The 27,386-nt window shown below is 46.6% G+C and overlaps 1 long non-coding RNA gene across 2 annotated transcripts in view; it reads right to left on the reverse strand.

Annotated features, from left to right (window-relative positions):
- Positions 1–27,386, reverse strand: part of LOC121864784 — a 90,362-nt gene that overhangs the window by 36,183 nt on the left and 26,793 nt on the right. The window contains exons 1-2 of one of the 2 annotated variants that reach the window (XR_006088659.1): positions 16,056–16,076; positions 7,417–7,603 (exon numbers count right to left, since the gene is read on the reverse strand). This is a non-coding gene — a long non-coding RNA (uncharacterized LOC121864784). Of the gene's footprint in view, positions 1–7,416; positions 7,604–16,055; positions 16,077–27,386 lie in introns of those variants that run through there. The other variant, XR_006088658.1, reaches the window with a different exon arrangement.

The raw sequence follows: 27,386 nt of genomic DNA on the forward strand, positions 1-27,386 counted from the left end.
TCTTATTAAAATCTCAGACAACATTTAATAATATAATTCTTGGATATATTAATGGATAGTTCTTGATAATGCTGTATTTTTTTATCTTTAACAGAATCGGCTTTAAACCCCCTTGGTGGAAGAGTGGCAATCACCTGGCCTGGCGGGATCTCAGGTACCACGGTTCGACGCCAAAACGAGGTATGTGTATGTATGTATGTATGTATGTATGTATGTATGTATGTATGTATGTATGTTCTTCATTATCGCTCTTTATTCTTTTATGTCATATTTATTCCTGTATCTCTGGTAATGTATTTTGTATCCACCTGTTATTATTCCCCTCACCTGTAATTATTCCCCTCACCTGTAATTATTCCCCTCACCTGTTATTATTCCCCTCACCTGTAATTATTCCCCTCACCTGTAAATATTCCCCTCAACTGTAATTATTCCCCTCACCTGTAATTATTCCCTCACCTGTAATTATCCTCACCTGTAGTTATCCCCTCACCTGTTATTCCCTCACCTGTAATTATTCCCTCACCTGTAAATATTCCTCAACTGTAATTATTCCCCTCACCTAATTATTCCCTCACCTGTAAATATTCCCCTCAACTGTAATTATTCCCTCCTGTAATTATTCCCCTCACCTGTAAATATTCCCCTCAACTATAATTATTCCCTCACCTGTAATTATCCCCTCACCTGTGCTATTTCAGTACCTGTCTGTAATGGTCTAGGTAATTACTATTTGTCGTCTTGTTTTGGTGGCCTGGGGTTGAAATTTGCCTGTGGCTCAGTTGTCAGAAATAAGAGAGAGAGAGAGAGAGAGAGAGAGAGACAGACAGACAGACAGACAGACAGACAGACAGACAGACAGACAGACAGACAGACAGGAGCAGAATGAGCCAAACTGCATAACTCTACTGAAAGTTTCCTCGTTGGCAGCACAGGAACGCTCATGAAACTGTGTTAAACAAGTTCTTAATGTAAGTCGGTCTTTTATACCCAACCGGGCTCGAACCTGTCCCCCTTGTCCCCCCTCCAGACCTGTCCCCCTTGTCCCCCCAGACCTGTCCCCCAGAACCCCCCCAGAACCTGCCCCCAGACCTGCCCCCCAGACCTGCCCCCCCAGACCGCCCCCCAGACCTGTCCCCCACAGACCTGCCCCCCCCCACCCAAAGTAGTATGTTTAGTTCAAGTGGGCCAGCTGGCGGTAACATTAACTAATAAAAAACGGGGATAAACTCATATTCCTCCCTCTCCCCTCTCCCCTCTCCCGTCTTCCTTCTTCCCCTTCGTCCCTCTCCTTTTTACCTCCTTTTTCCCTTTCGTTTTCTTTATACCTTCCCTCTCCTCTTCCCCTTTTCTCTTTCCTTGTCCCTCTCCCTCCCCTCCTCCTCACACCCCCCCCCATCCTTCCCTCCCCCAGGCTCTCTCCTCCCTCCCCTTTCTCCTCCTACCCCTCTCTCACTCCTTCCGTCCCTCCCCCTTTCTTCCCTCCCCTCCCCCTTTCTTCCCTCCCCTCCCCCTTCTCTTTCTCCTCTACTCCATTTGGAGTTGTAGCAAATATTTGGCACCTTGCCTGCCAGTTACAAGACCATTGAATTCCTTTGTAGTGAGAGGCGCAGTGCGTCGGCCAGTGGTGCTGTTCAGATGGTAGGGGAGAGGCGGAGGAGGAGGAAGTGCTGTTCAGGTGGGAGGGAGGGAGGAGGAGGAGATGCTGTTCAGGTGGAGGAGGGAGGGAGGGAGGAGAGATGTCTGTTCAGGTAAGTTGAGGGAGGAGGGTGTTGTTCGATGGGAGGAGTTAGGGAGGAAGAAGAAAGGGAGAGCGCTGTTCAGGAGGAAGGAGGGATGGTAGAGGAGAGGGAGAAGGAAGTAGGAGGCGGGGAGGAAGGTAAAATAGACAGAATTAAGGGACTTATCTGGGTTTTAGAGTGTGTGTGTGTGTGTGTGTGTGTGTGTGTGTGTGTGTGTGTGTGTGTGTGTGTGTGTGTGTGTGTGTGTGTGTGTGTGTGTGTGTGTAAAGAAGAGGTTTACACTGTGTCTATGAGCCTAGAAATCATACACGGGTCCTATCAAATTAGGTTAGGTTAGGTTAGGTCAGGTCAGGTCAGGTCAGGTCAATTCGGGTCAGGTTCCGATCATTTGAATTAAGAAAACTGTTTAGTCATCCTTTTATATGTTATCTATCTATCTATCTATCTATCTATCTATCTATCTATGGCAGACAAAGAACCAGACGAGTTTCCCCTCCAACCCTCGCCTACGTCACTCCGTTTTCTAACACGAGCCAGAGAGAAAATGGTAGCTTCCTCTTCCTCCTCCCGGGTTCTCGTTTTCTTTTCAACATATCTAATGAAGGGGAGGAAAAGTAAAGGCATATTTACTGTTTACTTTACTTTGTGAGAGAGAGAGAATTGGGTTTGAATGTTTAGAGATACGTTTATTTTTTTGGGGGGGTTAGGTTGGGGTGGTAGGTTTGGTTAGGTTAGGTTGGTTAGGTTGAGTTAGGTTAGTGTTAGGTTAGGTTAGTTTTGGTTAGGTTAGGTTGGTTGATTAGGTTGGGTTTGGTTAGGTTAGGTTAGGTTAGGTTAGGTTAGTGTTAGGTTAGGTTAGTGCTTTAATCTCCTTGTGAAATAATCTAGGGTGTTTAATCTTCAGGTTGATCTAGGAATCCTGTCGTATATATATCTGACCTTCTGACCGCCACGTGTGTTTGTTTATCGTCTCGTCCAATAGGTTGTTTGGTCTCAAGATTCTGACCAGATGATTTCCTCCTTGTAATCTGTGTTTAAATTGTTGACTTATGTTGTGCGACCAGTTGACGCTCAGGGGGGAAGATGAGGTTGATGAGGAGGAAGAGAAAGAGGAGGAAGAAGAGGAGGAGGAGGAGAGGGAGGAGGAAGAGGAACAGGAAAGGTGGAAAAGGGAGAAGAGAGAAGAAGGGCAGTAGATGGAATCAGTCATAGTACTCAAGGGGTAATTCAATGTACTCTGAGGGTTAAGTCATCGTACTCTGAGGGTTAAGTCATCGTACTCTGGGGTTAAGTCATCGTACTCTGAGGGTTAAGTCATCGTACTCTGAGGGTTAAGTCATCGTACTCTGGGGGTTAAGTCATCGTACTCTGGGGGTTAAGTCATCGTACTCTGGGGGTTAAGTCATCGTACTCTGGGGGTTAAGTCATCGTACTCTGGGGGTTAAGTCATCGTACTCTGGGGGTTAAGTCATCGTACTCTAGATGGAAATATTTGCCTTACCACGTAGCGTTACCAGAGAGTGCGTTACTAGAGACCATTACCAGAGAGCGTTACTAGTGTGTTACAAGAGTGCGTTACCAGGGACCATTACCAGAAGGTGCGTTACCAGAGAGACCATTACCAGAAGGTGCGTTACCAGAGAGTGCGTGACCACATTGCGTTATTAGTGTTTTGTAGTTCTAAATTATCTCATTAAAGTTTAATTACTCTAATGTGTTATGTGATGTAATTAACGAGTGTAATGTTACCAGCAGTTGTTGTTATTATTGATGATTATTTGTAATAATTGTCTGATGAAAGTGTTATTGTTATGTTATTGTTGTTGTTGTGTTTAGTTTAGTGTTATTGTTATGTTATTGTTGTTATTATTATTATTGTTTTTGTTATTATTGTTGTTATTTTAGGTCACACCAGCGAGCATAATATTTAGGTAATGATGACCTGTATGCTACCTGTATGACACCTGTATGACACCTGTATGACACCTGTATGACACCTGTATGACACCTGTACACCTGGGATGACTGTGTTACCATATATTGTGCCATACACCTGTTACACCATATTGGGACACACTCTGCTATATTGTGACCCCCTTTTAAGTGAACGTATATATAATTATGTAGGTAATCAACTTTTATGTACTGTGTGTGTGTGTGTGTGTGTGTGTGTGTGTGTGTGTGTGTGTGTGTGTGTGTGTGTGTGTGTGTGTGTGCCCTCGTATTTGGGTGTATTGTAGACGGATGTTTGACAGTACATATTCTGTCTCTCTCTCTCTCACACACACACAATACCAACAATGCAGCTGTAATCTCCCCAGTTTGCTTAACGAGATGGAAGGATTTAGTTCAGTAAGCATACACCCCCGGCGACACAGCTCTATACAGCCCCCGCCCCCCCCCAGCCCCACAGCTCTACACCAGCCCCCTCCAGCCCCACAGCTCTACACCAGCCCCTCCAGCCCCACAGCCTCCACACTCAGCCCCCCAGCCCCACAGCTCTACACCAGCCCCCAGCCCCACAGCCCTACACCAGCCCCCCAGCCCCACAGCCCCATACTCAGCCCCAGCCCCACAGCCCCACACCAGCCCCCCAGCCCCACAGCCCCACACTCAGCCCCCCCCCAGCCCCTGCCAGCCCCACACCAGCCCCCCCAGCCCCACAGCCCCACACCAGCCCCCCAGCCCCACAGCCTCTGCACTCAGCCCCCCCCAGCCCCACAGCTCTACACTAGCCCCTCCTCAGCCCCAGAGCTCTACACTAGCCCAGCGTTAGAACTCTATACAGTCCCCAGAGCTGTACACAGCCCCCGTTAGCGTCAGAGGCTCTATATGGTACTTAGAATCAGTGCTCTATAGGCCTGTCGGTATCAGGTATAAATAGACAAATAACACACACTGTCTTGGCTTAGAAGCGCTAGGCCTCACCCATACCAGGTCTACCCACACACCACTAGGCCCACATGTACCAGGTCAACCCACACACTAGGCTCACCGCACACTAGGTTTACCCACACTAGGGTTTACCCACACACTAGGTCGACCCCACACAGGTCGACCCACACTAGGCCCACTCCGCACACTAGGTTTACCCACACACTAGGTCTACCCGCACACTAGGCTCTACCACACACTAGGTCTACCCACACACTAGGTTTACCCACACACTAGGCTTACCTGCACACACTAGGTCTACCCACACCACAGGTCTACCCACACACTAGGTCTACCCGCACACCAGGCTCACACCAGGTCCACCCACACACTAGGTCCACCACCAGGTCTACACCCACACACCAGGTCTACCCACACCAGGCCCACACACCGGGTCTACCCACACACTAGGTGGCACACCAGGTCTACCCACACACTAGGTCCTACCCACACCAGGTCTACCCACACACTAGGTCTACCCACACACCAGGGTTCACCCACACACCAGGTCCACCCCACCAGGCCACCCAGCACACTAGGGTCTACCCACACTAGGTCTCCACACTAGGTCTACCCGCACACTAGGTCTACCCACACACTAGGTCTACCCACACACTGGGTCTACCCACACTAGGTCTGCACCCAACAGGTCTACCCACACACCAGGTCCCACACCAGGTCTACCCACACACCTGGTCCACCCACACACTAGGTCTACCCACACACCAGGTCTACCCACACACTAGGCTCCCTGCACACCAGGTCTACCCACACTAGGGCCCACCCGACACCAGGGTCTACCCCACACACTAGGTCCACCCACACACTAGGTCTACCCACACACTAGGTCTACACCAGGTCCACACTAGGTCCACTCCAGCACACTAGGGTTCTACCTGCACACCAGGGTCCACACCAGGGTCTACCCCACCAGGTCCACCCACACACCAGGTCTACCCACACACTAGGGTCTACCCACACACTAGGTCTACCCACACACTAGGTCTACCTGCACACTAGTTCTACCCGCACACCAGGCTTCATCTGCACACCTGGCCCACCCACACACCAGTCTACCCGCACACTAGGTCTACCCGCACACTAGGTTTACCCACACACCAGGTCTACCCACACACCAGGCTCCACCCACACACAAGGTCTGCCCGCACACTAGGTTCACCTGCACACTAGGTTTACCCACACACCAGGTCTACCCACACACCAGGTCTACCCACACACTAGGTCTACCCACACACTAGGCTCACCCCACACACTAGGTCTACCCACACACTAGGTCTACCCGCACACTAGGTCTACCCACACACTAGGTCGACCCGCACACTAGGTCTACCTGCACACTAGGTTTACTCCACACATTGGGGATGGAAGGGGTTAGGGGAGGGTGGGAGGGAAGTGGCTATTGGGGAGGAGAGAGATGGTGGGGGGGGCATGGAAGGAGAATCAAGGTCATGGGAGGAGAGGGGAGGGCAGGGTGGGGGAAACAGGAAAGGGGAAATAGCCATGGGGGTGAGGCTGGGGAGGGACTTGGGGAGGGGGTAGTGGAATCTCCTGCAGCGGCCCCATCAGGATTTTAGGAATGGAATTCGATAGTAGAATCCGATTAAGAAAGGAGTGAGGGAGAAGGGTGAGGAGGAGGAGGAGGAGGAGGAGGGAGGGAGGGAGGGAAGGAGGAGGAGGAGGAGGAGGAGGAGGAGTAAGTAGTTAGGAAGGGGAGAAGAAGAAGAAGAAGAAGAAGAAGGAAAGAAGAAGAAGAGGAAGAAGAAGAAGAGAAGAAAGGTTAATGGTGTAGTTCAGATCTTTTGAATACAGATATACTCTCTCTCTCTCTCTCTCTCTCTCTCTCTCTCTCTCTCTCTCTCTCTCTCTCTCTCTCTCTCCTCTCTCTCATGGTGTGTGGTGGGTGGACACACACACACACACACACACACACTGGTAGGGGCTGTCTTGCATATTCCTCCTCCAGACGGCCGGTGATTCATCTGAGGAAGTTTTTTAATTAAACCCATTCAACTATAAGATCTTTTTAAGGTGGGTGAGGAGAACACACAGGGCACTAAATCTGGTAACCTGGTGGTCGGTTAATGAGAGAGAGAGAGAGAGGGGGACCACTAATGATCTTGTTACACCTGGTGGTCGGTTGAGAGAGAGAAGAGAGACAGAGACGCACCACTAATGATCTTGGTACACCTGGTGGTCGGTTAATAGAGAGAGAGAGAGAGAGAGAGAGAGAGAGAGAGAGAGGGTGGACTTGGCCCCAATGGACTTCAGATGGAGTTGGCTGTGGACATTTGGACTTGGCTCCTGTGAATCTGGACTCCTGGACTTTAATTAAGCCTGTTCAACTTAACTTAGACTTGACCCTCTAATTAATTTTGACTTGGCCCCTACGGACTTGACCTCCTATATGGCCTTGACTCTCGACTTGACCTCCTACACGGACTTGACTCCTACAGACTGACCTCCTATACGGACTTGACCTCCTGAACTGACCTCCTACACGACTTGACCTCCTACATGGACTTGACCTCTATAGCCTTGACCTCCACATGGACTTGACCTCCTACATGGACTCCCCTCCTACACGGACTTGACCTCCTACACGGACTTGACCTCCTACAGACTTGACCTCCTACATGCTGTCATGGCCTTGACCTCCTACACAGACTTGACTCCTACAGACTTGACCTCCTACACGGAACGACCTCCTAGATGAACTTACTTGGACTTGGCTCGACGTATCCTATGGACGAGATCGAGGTGTGTGTGCCCTCGGTAGGATGGTTGGAACCCTCGTGTCGGGTGTAGATTTCCACGCTCAGACTCAATTGGTTAGTTCGGCCAGCTCCATCTTCTGGTGACCGATCGTTGCGCACCACCACCCAACATCGACGCTTCCACACCTGTACCTGAGGCGAGGAGACCAGTAGAGGGAACACGTCAATGGTTGGTTGTTGTTTTGGAGACCCTGCAAGTGTGTGTGTGTGTGTGTGTGTGTTGACATTAGCGGTTTGGTTTTCAAGAGATGATGATGATGATGATAATGGTCATAAGACGATAATTATGGATATTAATAAATGGTGATAAATAATGACAATGATAATAATGATAATAATAATAAAATAATAATAATAATAATAATAATAATAATAATAATAATAGTAATATATAACACAGTAACGTCTGATAGTTAGTAGGGTTTATAACACATGCACTGTTGCTTCCATACTAAGAGTGGGGAGACCGAGGGTAGGAGATCGAGGTAGAGACCGAGGAGAGTAGAGATCGAGTGGAATCGAGGGGTATGTGGAGGCCTAGGAGATAGTGAAGGCCTAGGAGATGGTGGGCCCTAGGAGATGGTGGAGGCCTTGGAGATTGTAAACATAGAGAGAGAGAGAGAGAGAGAGAGAGTTTTATGTTATAGGTCAAAGTTCATGTTCAAAGATCTGTTCACCTTTGTTATTCTGTCGTGCCACACTCTGCCCATAACACAACATAACACTTAGTAACACGTCTTCACATAACACCCTGTAACACACTGTCTGATAACATAACACCTGTAACACCCAACCACACACTACTTACAACATAGCACATGGTAACACTCACATAATGCTCTGTAACACTTAGTGACAACACCCACCCTCACATAACACAACATAACACCCTGTAACACCCTACACCCTCACATACCTCCACCCTCACATAACACCTCCACCTCACATAACACTTAGCAACACCTTCCCCTCTGTTCGTATAATATGTCGCTGTCGTCCCTTTACCATTCAGTGTAACGCGCCACTCACATTACACGTGCCCACCTTCCCTCCCCTGCCCTCCACCCTTCCTTCCCTCCCCTCCCACCCCTTCCTTCCCTCCCTTCCTTCCCTCCTCCCTACCCTTCCTCCCTGCCCTCCCTACCCTCCCCACCTTCCCCTACCCCCTCCCCTCCTACCTCCCCTACCCCTCCCCACCTTCCCTACCCTCCCCACCCTCTCTCCCTCCCCAAAATTAATAATGGACCCCTCCCCCTCTTTACTCCCTCAGGTGTATTGGGATTAACGCCCTTGGGTTCATAGTCCGTAAGAGTGAGTTTTGGGCAGTTTAAATCACCGCCTACCTACTCTCTCTCTCTCTCTTACGGATCACCTCTCGTGTTTCTCTCCTCTTTGTCCCTCTCCCTTACCTCTTCTCCCCTACCTCTCCCCCTCCCTCTACCCCCCCCACCCGCCTCTTTCCCTTCCTTTCCACTACATGATAAAACACTTTCACACGTGGAAAAATTTGTCTGACGGTCATTGGATTACTCTCTTTCTCGGCGTTTATACTCTTTCCATTTTTTTTTGTATCGGCAAACGAAGTTGAAGAAGAATGAAAGTCGGAAGAAGAATAAGAGGGGGAGGAGGAGGAGGAGGAGGAGGAACAACAGGAAGAAAGGAGAAGAAGAAGAAGGAGGAGGAGGAGAAGAGGAGGAAGAGGAGGCAGAATATGTCATTAGGAGGGAACAAAACACCTTAGAGTGACGACAAAAGGTAGAGTTATCAGTGTCCTCCTTCTCCATCACACCCTCCATCACCCCTCCACCACCCTCCATCACCCCTCCAGCACTCTCTTCACCCTCCTCCACTCACCACCCTCCACCACCTCCCTCTCCCTCCCACCCCTCCATCACCCCCTCCTTTTCCTCCATCCCCTCCATCACCCCTCCATCACCTCCATCACCCTCCTTTCCCTCCATCACCCTCCATCCTCCCCTCCATCCTCCATCCTCCATCACCCCCCTCCATCCTCTCCACCACCCTCCAGCACTCCTTCATCTTTTTTTTTTTTTCCTCTCCCTCCATCCACCCCTCCTCACCCCTCCAGCACCCCTCCTCCACCCCTCCATCACCCCTCCTCCACCCCTCCACCCCCCTCCATCACCCTCCTCCACCTCCCCTCTCTCACCCTCCCATCACCCTTCTCCTCCACTTCCTCCTCCCATCTTCCATCTCTCTTCCACCCTTCAGGACACACTGGGGTGTGAGAAGTGATGGGTAGGGGTAGGGAGGTAGGGTAGGGGGTTAGGGGTAGAGGGTAGAGGGTAAATACTCATCATGTGTGACGCAACCAGACAATTGCTGTGTATAGGGAGAGATGAACGACCCCCCTCCTCTCTCTCTCTCTCTCACCACACACACCATCGAGTGCATTAGAGTGATCAAACTCAGAGCTCACTGTGTGTAATTTATTTTATTTATTTTATTTATTTTACAGTTAATGTGTTTTTTTTTTGCTTGTTTTGTAATTCCCCGATGGACAACTCAATTAGCTACCTGTCACACACACACACACACACACACACACACACACACACACACACACACACACACACACACACACACACACTATCTCTTGTCTGTCTCTCTGTTTGTCTGTCTGTCTTTCTGTCCTCTCTTCTCTCTCTCTCTTCTTCTTCTTTTTCTCTCTCTCTCTCTCTCTCTCTCTCCAATTCGTAAGTTGTTACTAATGAGAGAAATAAATGAAAAGGAAAGAATAGAGAGAGAGAAATACTATTGCATGTTGTCATTGTTTTAATATAATTGTGTTTGTAACATTCGTGATAAAGTCTTTGATGTTCTGTTGTTATGTTGTTATTTGTTTTTTGTTTGTTGTTGTTGTTGTTATGTTGTTGTTGTTGTTGTTGTTGTAATATCTTTTTATGTTGTGTTGTACTCAAGGTATTAAGTTATTGTACTCAAGTAATTGTACTGAAGGGGTTAGAGTATCGTACTCAAGGGGTAAAAAATCATGCCGTCATCGTCCTCAAAGAAGTCAACGTTCTCAAGGGGTTAAGTCATCGTCCTCAAGGGGTTAAGTCATCGTCCTCAAGGGGTTAAGTCATCGTCCTCAAGGGTTAAGTCATCGTCCTCAAGGGTTAAGTCATCGTCCTCAAGGGCTCATGTCATCGTCCTCAAGGGATTAAGTCATCGTCCCAAGGGGTCAAGTCGTCGTTCTCAAGGGGTTAAATCGTCGTCCTCAAGGGGTTAAGTCATCGTTCTCATGGGGTTAAGTCGTCGTCGTCGTCGTCCTCAAGGGGTTAAGTCATCGTTCTCAAGGGGTTAAGTCATCGTCCTCAAGGGGTTAAAGTTATAGACCTCATGGGCTCAAGTCGTCGTCCTCAAGGGTTAAGTCATCGTCCTCAAGGGGTTAAGTCATCGTCCTCAAGGGGTTAAGTCATCGTCCTCAAGGGGTTAAGTCATCGTCCTCAAGGGGTTAAGTCATCGTCCTCAAGGGATTAAGTCATCGTCCTCAAGGGATTAAGTCATCGTCCTCAAGGGATTAAGTCATCGTCCTCAAGGGGTTAATTCATCGTCCTCAATGGGTTAAGTCATTGTCCTCAATGGGTTAAGTCATCGTCCTCAAGGGATTAAAGTTATAGTCCTCAAGGGCTCAAGTCATCGTCTTCAACGGTTAAGTCATCGTCCTCAAGGGGTTAAGTCATCATCCTCAAAGGGTTAAGTCATCGTCCTCAAAGGGTTAAGTCATCGTCCTCAAAGGGTTAAGTCATCGTCCTCAAAGGGTTAAGTCATCGTCCTCAAAGGGTTAAGTCATCGTCCTCAAAGGGTTAAGTCATCTAAGCCCAACCCCCTTCTGGCGTCCTTAGCAACCATGAAGGCTTTTGATTGGCTGCTGGTTGCTAAGTGAGACGTGTTTACAAATCGACGAATTTACCGCCATTGTTTTTCTTCATATCCAATACATATTTTTTTCTTTACCGTAAAAAAAAAAAAATTCTTTATTCTTTGATGATTTACGACTTTGTTAATTATTATTGTTATTTATTTTATTTATTAGTTTATTTTTGAATGATGGACTCGCCTTGGTCAATGTTGTGAAATAATAGCGAGTCTTTTACCCTGGTATTTTGTAATTCACTTTAGGGGCCATTTTTTTTTATTTTTTTTTGGGGGGGGTATGTGTTTTATTTACTGTACCGGGTGTTCTTGTGTAATTACAGGTTATTTTGTAGTTTAGTTACGAGAATCTAATTGTACTTTATCTGGAGTGTAGTACCGTTGTTAGGATGTGTACCGCTGTGATGTGTACCGTTGTGATGTGTACCGTTGTGATGTGTACCGCTGTGATGTGTACCGTTGTGATGTGTACCGCTGTGATGTGTACCGTTGTGATGTGTACCGTTGTGATGTGTACCGCTGTGATGTGTACCGTTGTGATGTGTATCGTTGTGATGTGTACCGCTTTGATTGTGATGTGTACCGCTGTGATGTGTGCGTCAGATGTGATGTGTACCGCTGTGATGTACCGCTGTGATGTGTACCGTTGTGATAAAACCGTTGTGATGTAACCATTGTGGTGTGCACCGTTGTGATATGTACCGTTGTTGTGATGTGTACCGCTGTGATGTGCACCGTTGTGATGTGTACCGCGCTGTGATGTACCGCTGTGATGTGTACCGTTGTGATGTGTACCGCTGTGATGTGTACCGTTGTGATGTGTACCGTTGTGATGTGTACCGCTGTTGTGATGTGTACCGCTGTGATGTGTACCGCTGTGATGTGCACCGTTGTGATGTGAACCGCTGTGATGTGTACCGTTGTGATGTGTACCGTTTTTTTGTAAAGTTATTTAATGTAACTCACTTTAAATCATTTATGTAATTGATTTCATTAAGTTATTGTTGTTGTTGTGTGTGTGTGGGGTGGGGGTGGGGGGGGGTGGAGGTGAATCAGTTTTTATTTTTAGGTTATGAGTGAACGAGGGCATTAAGAACGTCACTCAGAATAGATGAGCTTTGTTAAGACCGTGTGTATTAAGGTCTCTCTCTCTCTCTCTCTCTCTCTCTCTCTCTCTCTCTCTCTCTCTCTCTCTCTCTCTCTCTCTACTTACCTCCAACACATACGTACATACGCACACACGCACACTTATGAAGGCGTAGTGTTGGTGGTGATAGCGGTGGTGGGATGGTGGTAGTGTTGGCGATAGTGTTGGTGATAGTGTTGGCGATAGTGTTGGCGATAGTGTTGAGGTGAGTGTCGGGGATAGTGTTGACGATAGTGTTGGCGATAGTGTTGACGATAGTGTTGGCGATAGTGTTGGCGATAGTGCCTGTGATAGTGTCGGTGATAGTGTTGGCGATAGCATTGGCGATAGTGTTGGCGATAGTGCCTGTGATGGTGTCGGGGATAGTGTCGGTGATGGTGTCGGGATAGTGTCGGTGATGGTGTCGGGGATAGTGTCGGTGATGGTGTCAGGATAGTGTCGGTGATGGTGTCGGGGATAGTGTCGGTGATGGTGTCGGGGATAGTGTCGGTGATGGTGTCGGGGATAGTGTCGGTGATAGTGTTGGCAATAGTGTTGGTGATGGTGCCGGTGATGGTGTCGGGGATAGTGTTGGCGATAGTGTTGGCGATGTGTTGGCGATAGTGCTGTGATGGTGTCGGTGATGGTGCCGGTGATGGTGTCGGGATAGTGTTGGTGATAGTGTTGGCGATAAGTGTTGGCGAGTGTGTTGGCGATAGTGTTGGCGATGGTGCCTGTGATGGTGTCGGGGATAGTGTCGGTGATAGTGTTGGCGATAGTGTTGGTGATAGTGCTGCCGGTGATGGTGTCGGGGATAGATGTTGGTGATAGTGTTGGCGATAGTGTTGGTGATGGTGTCGGGGATAGTGTTGGCGATAGGCTGTTGGCGATAGTGTTGGCGATGGTGTTGGCGATAGTGCCTGTGATGGTGTCGGGGATAGTGTCGGTGATAGTGTTGGCGATAGTGTTGGTGATAGTGCCGGTGATGGTGTCGGGGATAGTGTCGGTGATAGTGTTGGCGATAGTGTTGGCGATAGTGTTGGTGATAGTGCCGGTGATGGTGTCGGGGATAGTGTTGGTGATAGTGGTGTAGGTATATATGAACTCTTCAAACTCGCCTGTTCTGGGGGTTGGCGGGGAGGGAGGAGAGGAAGGGGCAGGAGGGAGGGAAGGAAGGGGCGGGAGGGGGAGGGAAGGAAGGGGCGGGGGAGGGGGGGGGAAGGAAGGGGGGCGGGAGGGGAGGGAGGGTGAGATTGAGGGACGCCTTCACATTCTAATGACAGAATTATCCCATCTCCATGCTAGAGTTTACCCTCTCCCTCCCCCCCCCCCTCCCTCCCCCCCCCCCCTCCCTCTGCACCGCCACTATCTCTGTGTTTATGTGTGATTAAGAATAGACGGGTGTTGTGTTTGCCTCAGGCTCTGTTTTAACTTGTTTTTATGGTTAATATATTTAGGGCAACTTTTGTTATTTGGTGTGTGTGTGTGTGTGTGTGTGTGTGTGTGTGTGTGTGTGTGTGTGTGTGTGTGTGTGTGTGTGTGTGTGTGTGTGTGTGTGTGTGTGTGTATACTGTATTATATGTTCACATGCATTGTATTGTTGAGCTGTTTTTCTGTGGTTGTGTTATGTTTGTGTTGTGGTTTGTGTTATGGATTTGTTTGTGGTTGTGTTGTGGTTGTGTTGTGGTTGTGTTGTGTTGTTGTGTTGTGGTTGTGTTATGGTTGTGTGTATGGTTGTGTTTGTGGTTGTGTTATGGTTGTGTTTTGGTTGTGTTGTGGTTGTGTTATGGTTGTGTTGTGGTTGTGTTATGATTGTGTTGTGGTTGTGTTGTTTGGATTGTGTTGGTTTGTGTTGTGGTTGTGTTATGATTGTGTTGTGGTTGTGTTATGGTTGTGGCTTATGGTTGTGTTGTGGTTGTGTGTGTGGTGTGTTTGTGGTTGTGTTATGGTTGTGTTGTGGTTTGTGTTATATTTGTGTTATGGTTGTGTTGTGGTTGTGTTGTGGTTGTGTTGTGGTTGTGTTGTGGATGGCTGTGTTGTGGTTGTGTTGTGGCTGTGTTGTGTTTGTGTGTTGTGGTTGTGTTGTGGTTTGTGTTGTGGTTGTGTTGTGGTTGTGTTATGGTTGTGTTGTGGTTGTGTTGTGGTTGTGTTGTGGTGTGTTGCCGTGGTTGTGTTGTGGTTGTGTTATGGTGGTTGTGTTGTTGTGGTTTGTGTTGGTTGTGGTATGGTTGTGTTATGGTTGTGTTGTGGTTGTGTTATGGTTGTGTTGTTTGTGGGTTGTGTTGTGGTTGTGTTGTGGTTGGTTGTGTTATGGTTGTGTTGTGTTATGGTTGTGTTATGGTTGTGTTGTGGTTGTGTTGTGGTTGTGTTGTGGTTGTGTTGTGGTTGTGTTGTGTTGGATTTGTGTTGTGGATTTGTGGTTGTGTTGTGGTTGTGTTATGTTGTTTATGTTACTGAGAGACACAACATATAGTATTTGATGACATACAAGGCAACATACTCTATGGATGCATAAATACATGACTTTAATATATAAGTATTTATTTAATTGGTTTACACACACACACACACACACACCACACACACACACACACACACACACACACACACATAACCACCAGACGCGTTACTTCTTATTTTAATTATTTATCACAACATTAATTTATATCAAAGGAATTTATATAAATGAATACATAAACCATGCCTGACATATATGTATAAAATGTATATAATGACACATATATACAGTGTGACACATATATACAGTGACACATGTGTATAGTCGTGTTGATACACCTGTTAACCTACAAATATATGAAAAACATTGAGATATTAAATAAAAAAAATATACATTCACGGTGACATAGAAGCATTTAGATTTATATATACTGTATATATATATAAATTTAGACACGTATAAAGGTACATGCCCAGGTGTATAAGTGCATATATACATGCATACATACATGACCATGCACTGTGAGTTTATATATATATATATGAAAACAATTTACCATAATACAGAAAAATAGATATTTATTATTATTATATTAAAATTCTATTAATTCTTCATTAATAATATACGATAAACTATGTATCATCTACACACTAAGGGAAAATATATATAGAGAAATATACATAACACATGAAAAGTATCAGGTGAAATTATACATAAATTATACATGAATTATTAAAGGAGTGAATGGTCGCTACTGAAGGTTCACTAGGCACTGTAAAAAAATAATAATACGTTAAAAAATAGCAATAACAACAAGTGCTATTAAATGGGCGGTAATGGACGAAAGTAAGTCAAATTTATTCAGCTCAAATTACCAAAAAAAATAATGGGGGGCTAAAATTATTATCAATTATCATCAATTTAGCAGAATGGGATAGCTTATAATATTTTGAGGTGGCGGTGGTGGAAGTGGTAGGAGGAGGGGGGGCAGTGAATATTTTTAATAACTATACAAAACTACTATACAAAGTTACTTATATTAAGATACTTAGCGTGAGGAGGGGGCTGTGTGGGGGGCTAAAGACTTGAATTTAACTTACTTTCATCACGTGTTGTTGAAAAAAGTAATGAAAGTAGATAGTAAGTGTGGGTAAGTACTTTTTTTTTGGGGGGATGGGTACTTTCTTAGATACTGTATATATATATATTTTTTTATTTTTTTTTAATTAAGCTACTTTTTTTTATTTATAATATTGGTTAAGGGAAAAAAAGTCGGGGGTAATAGTTTATATTTTTATTTTTATTTTTGGGGTGAATTAATACTTTTAGGTTAATAAAATAGGAGCTGTTGAGAGAGAGAGAGAGAGAGAGAGAGAGAGAGAGAGAGAGAATTATTTTTAGGTAGGAGGAATTTTTTTTTTAGTATTTTGAATAATATTTAAGAAAATGGCAAAAGAAATTAATAATATTTTTTATAAATTGTAATGTTGATCAATTTTAATTAGGGATGAAAGAAGTATGTTTATTATTATTATTATTATTATTATTATTATTATTATTATTATTATTATTATTATTATTATTATTATTATATGAACAAGATTATTAATGTTTTGATAATTCGTCATTTTGAAGTTTATGATTTTTTTATATTAATAATTCATGATTTTTAGACGAAAAATAATGAATGAAAAATAAATTCAGATTAATTTGGATTATGTTAAGGATAATTCAATATTTAAATTATTAATATGTAATACTTACTTGATATACCATTTGTCGTAGTTATAGTGGATGGGTGATTAGCGAGTGTGTTTGTTAGTTGTTATGGAAGAAATTATAGAGATAACTGAATTATAGGAGACAGTTGTATTGAAATAAATGACAGCAAGGTGGAAGAAGCACTGACAGACACACAGACTGATAGATAGTAAAGGCAAGTTGAGAGAAAACCCAAGTTAGGGTAAAGCCCAACTTAGGATAAAACCCAACTTAGGACGAAACCCAACTTAGGATAAAACACAACTTAGGATAAAAACCAACTTTGGATAAAACCCAACTTAGGACAAAACCCAACTTAGGACGAAACCTAACTTAAGATAACACACAACTTAAGGTAAAACCCAACTTAGGACGAAACCCAACTTACGACAAAACCCAATTTACGACAAAACCCAACTTGAGACAAAAACCCAACTTGACACAAAAACCCAACTTGACACAAAACCCAACTTGAGACAATAAGGCCAAGTTAAACTCCCTGGGTTATTGCTATGAACTTTTTGCACCTGTCTTGCAAGTTGCATTTCTTCCTTGCATGGTTGTTATTATTCTTTGATAGTGTGTGTGTGTGTGTGTGTGTGTGTGTGTGTGTGTGTGTGTGTGTGTGTGTGTGTGTGTGTGTTGTCTAGTATCTGAAAATGTGCGCTTAGGTAATGAGAGAGAGAACACGCACACACACGCACACACACACACGCACACACACACACACCCACACACACACACACCCACACACACACACACACACGTCTGTATGTTCTCTCAAGTTGATTAAATTATTAAGACCTAGACGCCGGAGCTAAGTTACAGCGACTCATACATAATACACAAGTTATGTAACCCGGACGCCTCCTCCTCCCTCTCCCCCCTCCCACACCCATGATACAGTCATCTTCGAGCTCCTTGACTGTCTTTGTAACTGTATGCTTTTGACTGTATCTCTAACTGGGCATTTAATTCAGATGCGTGTAATTTTCAGCCACTAACCTAACCTAACCTAACCTAACCTAACCTCACCTCACTCTGTACAAGCTGGACCTGGAATCTTGACGAGGCGTTGCGGATATAGTACACTGCGGGACGTGGAAGTGTGTATGGTATCAACAACATCCGCGTTATCCCATCAGCCTTTTGGTGACCCTTTTTGACCTCCTTCCACGCACACACAGCCCAGTTTTGACCTTTTTATATTTCACTTTTGACCTTCGGCAGCGGTAACATTGATTAAACCTGGAGCAGTGAGGGGTAGGGGGTGAGGGGGAGAGAAGGGGGAGGCTGGAAGTTTAGGGTAAGGGGAAGGGAGGAAGGGGGTTAGGCGGGGAAATCCCATTCTCGCCGCCCACACTGGAGTTTTTCCTCTGAATGAAAGTGTGGAGAGGAGGACCGGTCTCTCTCTCTCTCTCTCTCTCTCTCTCTCTCTCTCTCTCTCTCTCTCTCTCTCTCTCTCTCTCCTTAACTGTGGAAACTGTCTGTAGTCTCAAGGAAGTTAAGACGCCATTTTGGAATCATTCTATACCTCTTCAGTATTCATCATCCATCGTAAGGTAAATGTGATCGTACGGTAATGTCTTTACGATCGTTGAATGTTATCGTTAAGTGGTGATTAGGGTATAGGTGAGGTGAAGGGAGGTGAGGTGAGGTGAGGTAGGGTTAGGTGAGGTGAGGTGAAGGGAGGTGAGGTGAGATGAGGTGAGGTGAGGTGGGGTGAGGTTGGGTGAGGTGAGGTGAGGTGAGGTGAGGTTTGGTTTGTTTAGTATTGGTTAGGTGAGGTTAGGTTAGGTGAGGTAGGCTGGGTTAGTGAGGTGAGGTGAGGTGAGGTGAGGTGAGGTTTGCGGAGGTGAGGTGATGTGAGGTGAGGTGAGGAGATGAGGTGAGGTGGAGGTTTAGTTTGTTTAGTATTGGTTAGGTTAGGTGAGGTGAGGTTAGGTTAGGTTAGGTTAGGTTGGATTAGGTTAGGTTAGGTTAGGTTAGGTTAGGTTAGGTTAAATTAGGTTAAGTTATAGAGTCTCAGGGTAATTTGGTCGCCATTGTGTTTGTCGTTAGTCCTGCAGGTAGATAATTATGTTGTCTAACGTCATCAGTTACGAGGAAAAGTCAACGTAGCGAACTGTTTTGAGAATCTCACACCTGGTCTATACACAGAAGGCAGTGGGTGTGGTGTTCTAGGTGAGGGTGGGCGGGAAGAGGGTGGGCGGGGAGAGGGTGGGCGGGGTGGGTAGTGTGGGCGGGAAGAGGGATGTTTCCTGGGAACCATTACATTAATTGCTGCTTCCAGTTAAAAAGGTATAGTGTGTGTGTGTGTGTGTGTACCCAGTGTCTGTGTGTGTGTGTGTGTGTGGGGTGTGTGTGTGTGTGTGTGTGTGTGTGTGTGTGTGTGTGTGTGTGTGTGGGTGTGTGTGTGCGTGTGTGTGTGTGTGTGTGTGTGTGTGTGTGTGTGTGGGTGTGTGTGTGTGTGTGTGTGTGTGTACCAACATGTTATACTCAGTTCTATAACAGGACACGAGTATACTGGACAGATATAACAGAGAACATTATATAACATCATCTTAAATATATGTTATAGTCTTGTCTGTCTGTCTGTCTGAACAACACAGATACGTACATGCCTTTGTGCACATCATGAACGCAGAGTAATACGCACACTGACGGACGGACGGACGGACGGATGGATGGATGGATGGATGTAACATGGCAAAGTATGTACATAACGTCACACCATCACCACCATCACCACCACCACCACTACCTCACCACTCACACTACCTCATCACTAATTACCACCATCACCACCATCACCACCACCACCACCACCACCAAGGAATACATACGGTCAAGTATCTATACATGCCTACGAAGTAAAGTATACATACACATGCTTAAGTATATCTCACCGTACCCTCCTCCCCCTTAACTAGCTCACTAACTCACTAACTCACTCACTCACTAACTCACTAACTCACTCACTCACTCACTCACTCACGAGGACATTTACCCCCCGCCGGTTCGCCAGGCACTCCCATCGCCAGGCGTACAACACCCTCGCCTCCTCACTGACGCCGCCTTGTGTGTTGTTTTCCTGTACCGTCCTTGTCTCAGGCTGTTAAGGTTACGGTAGTTCAGTAATGAGGGTAGTTAGCGTCGTGTTAATGTGTGTGGGTGTTTATCTTTATGTCTTGACGCGGATTTCCTTAATGATGTTGTTATTGTTGTTGTTGTTGTGTTGTTATTGTTGTTGTTGTTGTGTTTAATTAAGTTTTTCAGTGTTTGTGTTATTATTGTTCCACTACAGCTACAGTATCTCCTCCTTCCCTCAGACTACAGGTTAATACAGTGCTATCCCGCCCTCTCCCCTCACCTGTGTTACGTCACGAACCCTGTGTTAATTAGTGGTTGTCAGGTAATTTAGGTAACACGGTTGATTACTGGCACACACACACACACAGGTGGCGACCCCTGGCAATGAGAACAAATACACGTCAAATGGTGATTTTTTATTTTATTTTATTTTTTTTCCCTGAGCCTGTGGAGTACTGAGGCTCCCACACGCCCCCGAGGCTGTTCTAGTCCAGGTAAAGACTACCTTAAGTACCTAATGTGGCGCGAAACTCAAGGGGGGGGGAAACGTTTTAAAAGCTTAATAAATAGTATTATACGGTGTAGAGGCTGAGTGCCTGTTGGGTGGAAAATACCTCCTTGGTAACTCAGTCTGTTGGGTGGAAAATACCTCCTTGGTAACTCAGTCTCTGGGTAGAGAGAGTGGGAGGGAGGAGGAGGGAGGGAAGTGGGAGGGGGAGGGAGGAGGCGGTGGGAGGGGGGAGGGGGAGGGAGGTGGGAGGGAGGAGGAGGTGGGAGAAGGAGGTGGGAGGGATGGGAGAGAGGAGGAGGGAGAAGGAGGTGGTGGGAGGAGGAGGTGGGAGGGGGAGGAGGAGGGAGGTGGGAGGAGGAGGAGGTGGGAGGAAGGAGGGGGGAGGAGGTGGGGAGGGGGAGAAAGGAGGTGGTGGGAGGGAGGGTGGGAGGGGGAGGAGGGAGGGTGGGAGGAGGGAAGGAGGTGGTGGGGAGGGGGAGGAGGAGGAGGTGGGAGGAGGAGGAGGAGGAGGTGGGAGGGGGAGGTGGGAGGGGGAGGAGGAGGACTACCAGATACCGCCATACAGAAAAAACAAAATCTTGACTTCTCGTTTTCTTTTGTGCCCGAGGTATAGAAAACGGGGTAGGGCTTACAGTAGAGACCCCAGTCCGTCTGTTTGTCTGTCCGTGTGTCCGTCTGTCCGTCCGTGTGTCCGTCCGTCCGTCCCTGTGTCCGTCCGTCCGTGTGTCCGTCCGTCCGTGTGTCCGTCCCTGTGTCCGTCTGTCCGTCCGTGTGTCCGTCCCTGTGTCCGTCTGTCCTTCCCTGTGTCCGTGTGCCCGTCCGTCTGTCCGTCCGTCCGTCCCTGTTAGTGCCCGAGGTGTAACTTGGGAAATAATCTACCATTCAGGATAATATTCGGTGTACGGGTTGATGTTACCTTCTACTCATTCCTTCTCTCACTCAGCCTCCTTCCTTCCTTCCCTTCTTTCTTCCTTTCTCACTCTCTCCCTCCTCACCCTCCCTCCCTCCCTTCTCTCCCTCCCTTCCCAACTTCTTCCTTCCTTTCCCTTCCTCCCCTCTCTCTCGCCCTTCCTTCCCTCCTTCTTCCTTTCCCTCAACCTTTCTACTTCCCTCCGTGTTCCTCTCTCCTTCTCTTCCTCCTTAGCCTTCTTACCTCTCTCCTCCTCCCCCCCTTCCCTCCCTCCCTCCCCCCTGCAGCCCCTCCCCCACACCTCCAACTTGGGTCTCAGGCAAGATTGTCCAGAGCCAATAAAGAATTAAGAGAGCTAGCTGGTCGACCCTCACACAGCAGCTCAGGTAAAGTCTTCAGTCCCACATATTGACGCGGGAACTGGGTTGAATCCGCCATATTGGAGGATGCTATTCTGTTTCTTATCGTCTGTTGATGTTCTTTTGTTATTGATGCTGCTGATTGACTGAATATTAGATTCCTTATACTTCTTGGCGGGAAAATTGGGTTAAATCCGCCATATAGGAGGATGCGATTCCGTTTCTTATTATATGTTGATGCTCTTTTGTTATTATTGCCGCTGACTGACTAAATATCAGATTCCTTATACTTTTTTTATTATTGTTTTTAGAGTCGAGTGTCACTTTCCTTCAGCCGTTCATTACTTGACGAACCACCGAAGACCGTCGAGAATAACCTCCGCCAGACGCTCGTTCGTTCAGTAAGCTTAGCGCAGCTCTTTATATACCTGTAATGGCTTATCGTCGCGCCTCTGGCAACCCGAGTCTGGGGATATTTGAGGGAGAGAGAGAGAGAGAGAGAGAGAGAGGAAGGGAGGGTAAGAGAAAGGTAGATAGAGAGAGAGAGAGAGAGAGAGAGAGGGTAAGAGAATGGTAGAGAGAGAGAGAGAGAGAGAGAGAGAGAGAGAGAGTTAGAATTAATTCACTTAATTGTTTTCTGCGGCTTACTAGTTGGTCCTCCTCCTCCTCCTCTTCTTCCTTCCTACACCATATCCTCTTCCTCTTTCTTCTCCTCTCTTTCGTTTTCTTCCTCCTCTCTATCCTCCCCATCCTCCTTCATTCCTCCCCATCCTTCATTTTCTTCCTCCTCTTCCTCCTCCTCATTATCCTTCTTCCTCCTCATCCTTCTCCTTTCTCCCCATCCTCCTCCTCCTCCTCCTCCTCTTCCTCTTCCTCCTCCCAGGTGCCAGCATTAATTTCCAGGTGAATACACATTACCGTGAGTGATGTTGTCGGCTGCTGTACAAATTGTCCTGTTTCTTGTGTCTTTGTGATGTTTTGCTTGTTTTGTTGTTAGTGATTTTTCTTTCTTTGCTTTGTTGTTGTTTTGTGTGTGTGTGTGTGTGTGTGTGTGTGTGTGTGTGTGTGTGTGTGTGTGTGTGTGTGTGTGTGTTGTTAGGGTGAAGTGTTTATTATGGTTGTGTTGCTGGGACGGCCTTGTGCTGTTTCTTGAGGCTGTTGTTTGTGTTGCGTGAGCTGCCCGTCCACTACAGGTGTTTTGTCTTTATTGTGGTTTGGTTAGGTTAGGTTTGGTTGGCGTTAGGTTAGGTTAGGTTAGGTTCGCGTTTGGTTAGGTTAGCGTTGGTTAGCGTTTGGTTAGGTTAAGTTAGGTTGGAGTTAGGTAAGGTTAGCGTTTGGTTAGGTTAGGTTAGGTTGGCGTAGGTTAGGTTAGGTTGGCGTTAGGGTAGGTTAGGGTTAGGCTGGCGTTAGGCAGGCTGGCGCTAGGTTAGGCTGGCATTAGGTTGGCGTTAGGGCAGGCTGGCGTTAGGCAGGCTGGCATTAGGGCAGGTTGGCATTAGGGTAGGTTGGCGTTGTGTCAGGCTGGCATTAGGGCTGGCGTTAGGGCAGGCTGGCGTTAGGCAGGTTGGCGCTAGGCAGGCTGGCATCAGGGGCAGGCTGGCATTAGGGTTGGCGTTGTGGGCAGGCTGGCGTTAGGGTAGGCTGGCGTTAGGTAGGCTGGCGTTAGGTTAGGCTGGCATTAGGCTGGCGTTAGGCAGGTTGGCGTAGGGTAGGTTGGCGTTAGGTTAGGTTGGCGTTAGGGTTGGTTATGTTAGGTTAGGTTAGGTTGGCATTAGGGTTGGTTAGGTTAGGTTAGGTTAGGTTGGCGTTAGGGTTGGTTATGTTAGGTTAGGTTAGGTTGGCGTTAGGGTTGGTTATGTTAGGTTAAGTTAGGTTGGCGTTAGGGTTGGTTATGTTAGGTTAGGTTAGGTTGGCGTTAGGGTTGGTTAGGTTAGGTTAGGTTGGCGTTAGGGTAGGATTGGTAGGTTGGCGTTAAGGTAAGTTGGCGTTGGTGAGTTAGCGTTAGGGTAGGTTGGCGTTAGGGTAGAGTTAGGTTAGGTTGGCGTTAGGGTAGGTTGGCGTTAGGTTAGGTTGGCATTAGGGTAGGTTGGCGTTGAGTTAGGTTAGTTAGGTTGGCGTTAGGGTAGGTTGGCATTAGGTTGGCGTTAGGGTAGGTTGGCGTTAGGGTAGGTTAGGTTAGGTTGGCGTTAGGGTAGGTTGGCATTGGTTGGCGTTAGGTGGAGTTGGCGTTAGGGTAGGTTAGGTTAGGTTGGCGTTAGGGTAGGTTGGCATTAGGTTGGCGTTAGGATGGGTTGGCGTTAGGGTAGAGTTGGCGTTAGGTTAGGTTGGCATTAGGTTGGCGTTAGGGTGAGTTGGCGTTAAGGGTAGGTTAGGTTAGGTTGGCGTTAGGGTAGGTTGGCGTTAGGGTGGGTTGGCGTTAGGTTGGGTTAAGTTAGGTTGGCGTTAGGTTAGGTTGGCGTTAGGGTAGGTTAGCGTTGGGTAGGTTAGCGTTAGGGTAGGTTGGCGTTAGGGTAGGTTGGCGTTAGGGTAAGGTTGGCGTTAGGGTAGGTTGGCGTTAGGTTAGGTTGTGGCGTTAGGGTAGGTTGGCATTAGGTTGGCGTTAGGGTAGGTTGGCGTTAGGGTGGGTTAAGTTAGGAGTAGGTTGGCGTTAGAATTGGGTTAGGTTAGGTTGGCGTTAAGGGTACAGGTTGGCGTTAGGGTACAGGTTGGCGTTGGGAATTAGGATGGCGTTAGGTTGATTGGCGTTAAGGTAAGTTGGCATTAGGTTGGCGTTAGGGTAGGTTAGCGTTAGGGTAGGTTGGCGTTAGGAGTGGAGTTGGCGTTAGGTTGGCGTTAAGTGGTTGGCGTTAGGGTAGGTTGGCGTTAGGTTAGGTTGGCGTTAGGGTAGTAATGGTGATGACAGAATGATGGCAGGAATAGTAATGAGGGTAGAAAGTGGTGATGGTAATGTGGGAGAGATGTCGGCAGACGTTCTCGAGGGAGGAGGGAGGAAGGAGGAAGGAATTGTGGGGAGAAGGAGGAGGAATGGTGGAAGAAGGGAGGTGGAAGGAAGGGGTGGGGAGGAAGGAGAGGGTGGGAGGGGGAAGGCTAGGGAAGGGTGGGGAGGGAGGAAATTTGGAAGCAGAGAGTGAGGAAAAGAGAAAGGATGGAGGGAGAGGGAGAAAGGTGGGGAAGGATGGTAGGAAGGAGGAATGGAGGAGGGGGAGGAAAGAGGTGGGAGGGGAGGGGGGGAAGGGAAGGAGGGTACACGACGAGGTCATAGGATTAAAACCGAGGCGTCTTCCAGTCTGCGTCTCATTGAGTATGTGAGATGCTAATGAGAAGAGAGAGAGAGAGAGAGAGAGTATTTTTAATTCTAGTCTCTGGAAATGAGTAAACCTTTTGCATTTCTATTTTAACGATGACCTAACACCTGTGAGTACGATGACCTAACACCTGTGAGTACGATGACCTAACACCTGTGAGTACGATGATCTAACACCTGTGAGTACGATGACCCAACACCTGTGAGTACGATAACCTAACACCTGTGAGTACGATAACCTAACACCTGTGAGTACGATGACCTAACACCTGTGAGTACGATGACCTAACACCTGTGAGTACGATGATCTAACACCTGTGAGTACGATGACCTAACACCTATGAGTACGATGACCTAACACCTGTGAGTACGATGACCTAACACCTGTGAGTACGATGACCTAACACCTGTGAGTACGGTGTTTGTATTCAGCGGGTAGAACTTGACCAATCAGGAGCGACATACTAGATCAATAGACGAAACAAACATTGAAAATATAGACGAAACAAACAAAAGAAACAAAAGAGACGAGTGTTACTTTGTGTCGCTCTTAATTACGTTGAAACAAGACAGGTAAAATAAATAATAATGATAATAATAATAAAATAATAATAACAATATATAAATGAGATAGAGAGAAAGAATATGTTTTAAGTTAATTAAGAGAATGGTGTGAAAAAATAAAAGAGTTTGTGTGTGTGTGTGTGTGTGTGTGTGTGTGTGTGTGTGTGTGTGTGTGTGTGTGACATGTTACGTTGGTGGTAAAAGTTACGTACATACATACATACGTACATACATACATAGAGAAAAATAAGGAATGACTGTAATTTGTAATTGGGTTGTTTGGTAATGGGTGTTATGTTGCGTCCTTCCCCCCCTCTCCCTCCTCTCTCCCCCTTCCCCCCCTCCCCCTCTTCCCCTTCCTCCCCCTCTTCCCCTTTCTCCCCCTCCCACCAGCACGACCACGACAGGAAAAAACAAATTAAATGTACTCAGCAATGAAAACAGATTCTTATCATTGTCTTGAAGAGGGACAGGGAGGGGAGGGAGGGAGGAGGGGTAGGATGGAGGTAGGGAAAAGGGAAGAAAGAACTCCTCCTTTCCTCCTATCTCCCTACTGCCCCTTCCCGACCCCCCTTCCCCTAACTCCAGCCTCCCCTCCCTTCTCTCCCATCCTCCCTCTCCTTCTCAGTCAATTTCAACTACCCCCACAGCGGAGGTCACTAACGCTATTAAACCACAACGGGTCGACGGGAACCTGACCTTTATGGTAGGTGATGATAAGGTCTATTTGGTCTCACTCTTCCACCTTGTAGTAATGACGGTAGTGTTCTCTGGCGTCTAATATCGCATTAACTAGAAAATGGTCGACAAACACCGGGGTCTGACAGTGTGTGTGTGTGTGTGTGTGTGTGTGTGTGTGTGTGTGTGTGTGTGTGTGTGTGTGTGTGTGTGGGTGGTGTGTGTGTGTATGTGTGGGTAGTGTGTGTGGGGGGTGTGTGTGTGTGTGTGTGTCTGTGTGTGTTTATTCTCATTAGGAAATAAACATTAGGGGAAGCATCATGACCCGGATATACTAGGAATTACCACCATTTAAAACCGGGTTACAAGAAAACAATTTTATGACATTATCGTGTCTTTGTTTACTAATCTATCTTATTTGTTTATTAATTTTGTTTATTTGTTGTTTTACATTAACTAGTATTTACGTTTTTTTATTAATTAATTTCTCGAGTTATTCTCCTCCTTTTATCTTTTGAAAAACCTAACCTAACCTAACCCAGCCCAGCCCAACCTAACCTAACCCAACCCAACCAAATTAAAAAAAAATAGTATATTGTAAATCGTCTATGTAAATCTATCATCTAAATCACTATAAAAAATAAAATAATTCCCTAAAACTATTCTTAGAACTTCGTAAAAAAATGTAAAAAAAAAAAAGTTACTGGAGAAGAATGTTATGTAAATTTTCTTCTGTGTAAATCTGTACAGCTTTATGAGGGACATTTAGTTTACATGATAATAATTTACAGGATGATTTACATTGTGTGTGTGTGTGTGTGTGTGTGTGTGTGGGTGTTGAGAAGGTCTTAGCAAGGATAGGCTGCCTCTTGCTTACTAAGAGTTTAATGAGGAGGAGCAAAGAGGGCGAAGAGGAGTGATGGAGATATAGAGAAGTGAGAGGAAGAAGAGGAGGGAGGAGGAGGGAGGAGAAGGAGGAGGAGGAGGAGAGGGAGGAATCGAGGGGAGGTGTGGTGGGGGAAGGAGAGAAGTACAAAAGGAGGAGGAGGGTGTATGACGTAATTCTCCCCCAACACCCCTCCCTCACCCCCTCCTGATCCCCTCCTCCCTCATCCCCCTCCCACCCCAGAAGAGAGGCGTTAGGGCAGTGTGGCACGGAAAGTTAGCGTTGAGAGAGGTGAGAAGGCAGCAGCTTTAAGAGCTTGTGTAAGTGAGGAGTAAGTTAGACTCTCTCTCTCTCTCTCTCTCTCT

This window comes from Homarus americanus, unplaced genomic scaffold, assembly GCF_018991925.1.
Source record: "Homarus americanus isolate GMGI-L3 unplaced genomic scaffold, GMGI_Hamer_2.0 scaffold38796, whole genome shotgun sequence".
Taxonomy (NCBI): Eukaryota; Metazoa; Arthropoda; class Malacostraca; order Decapoda; family Nephropidae; genus Homarus; species Homarus americanus.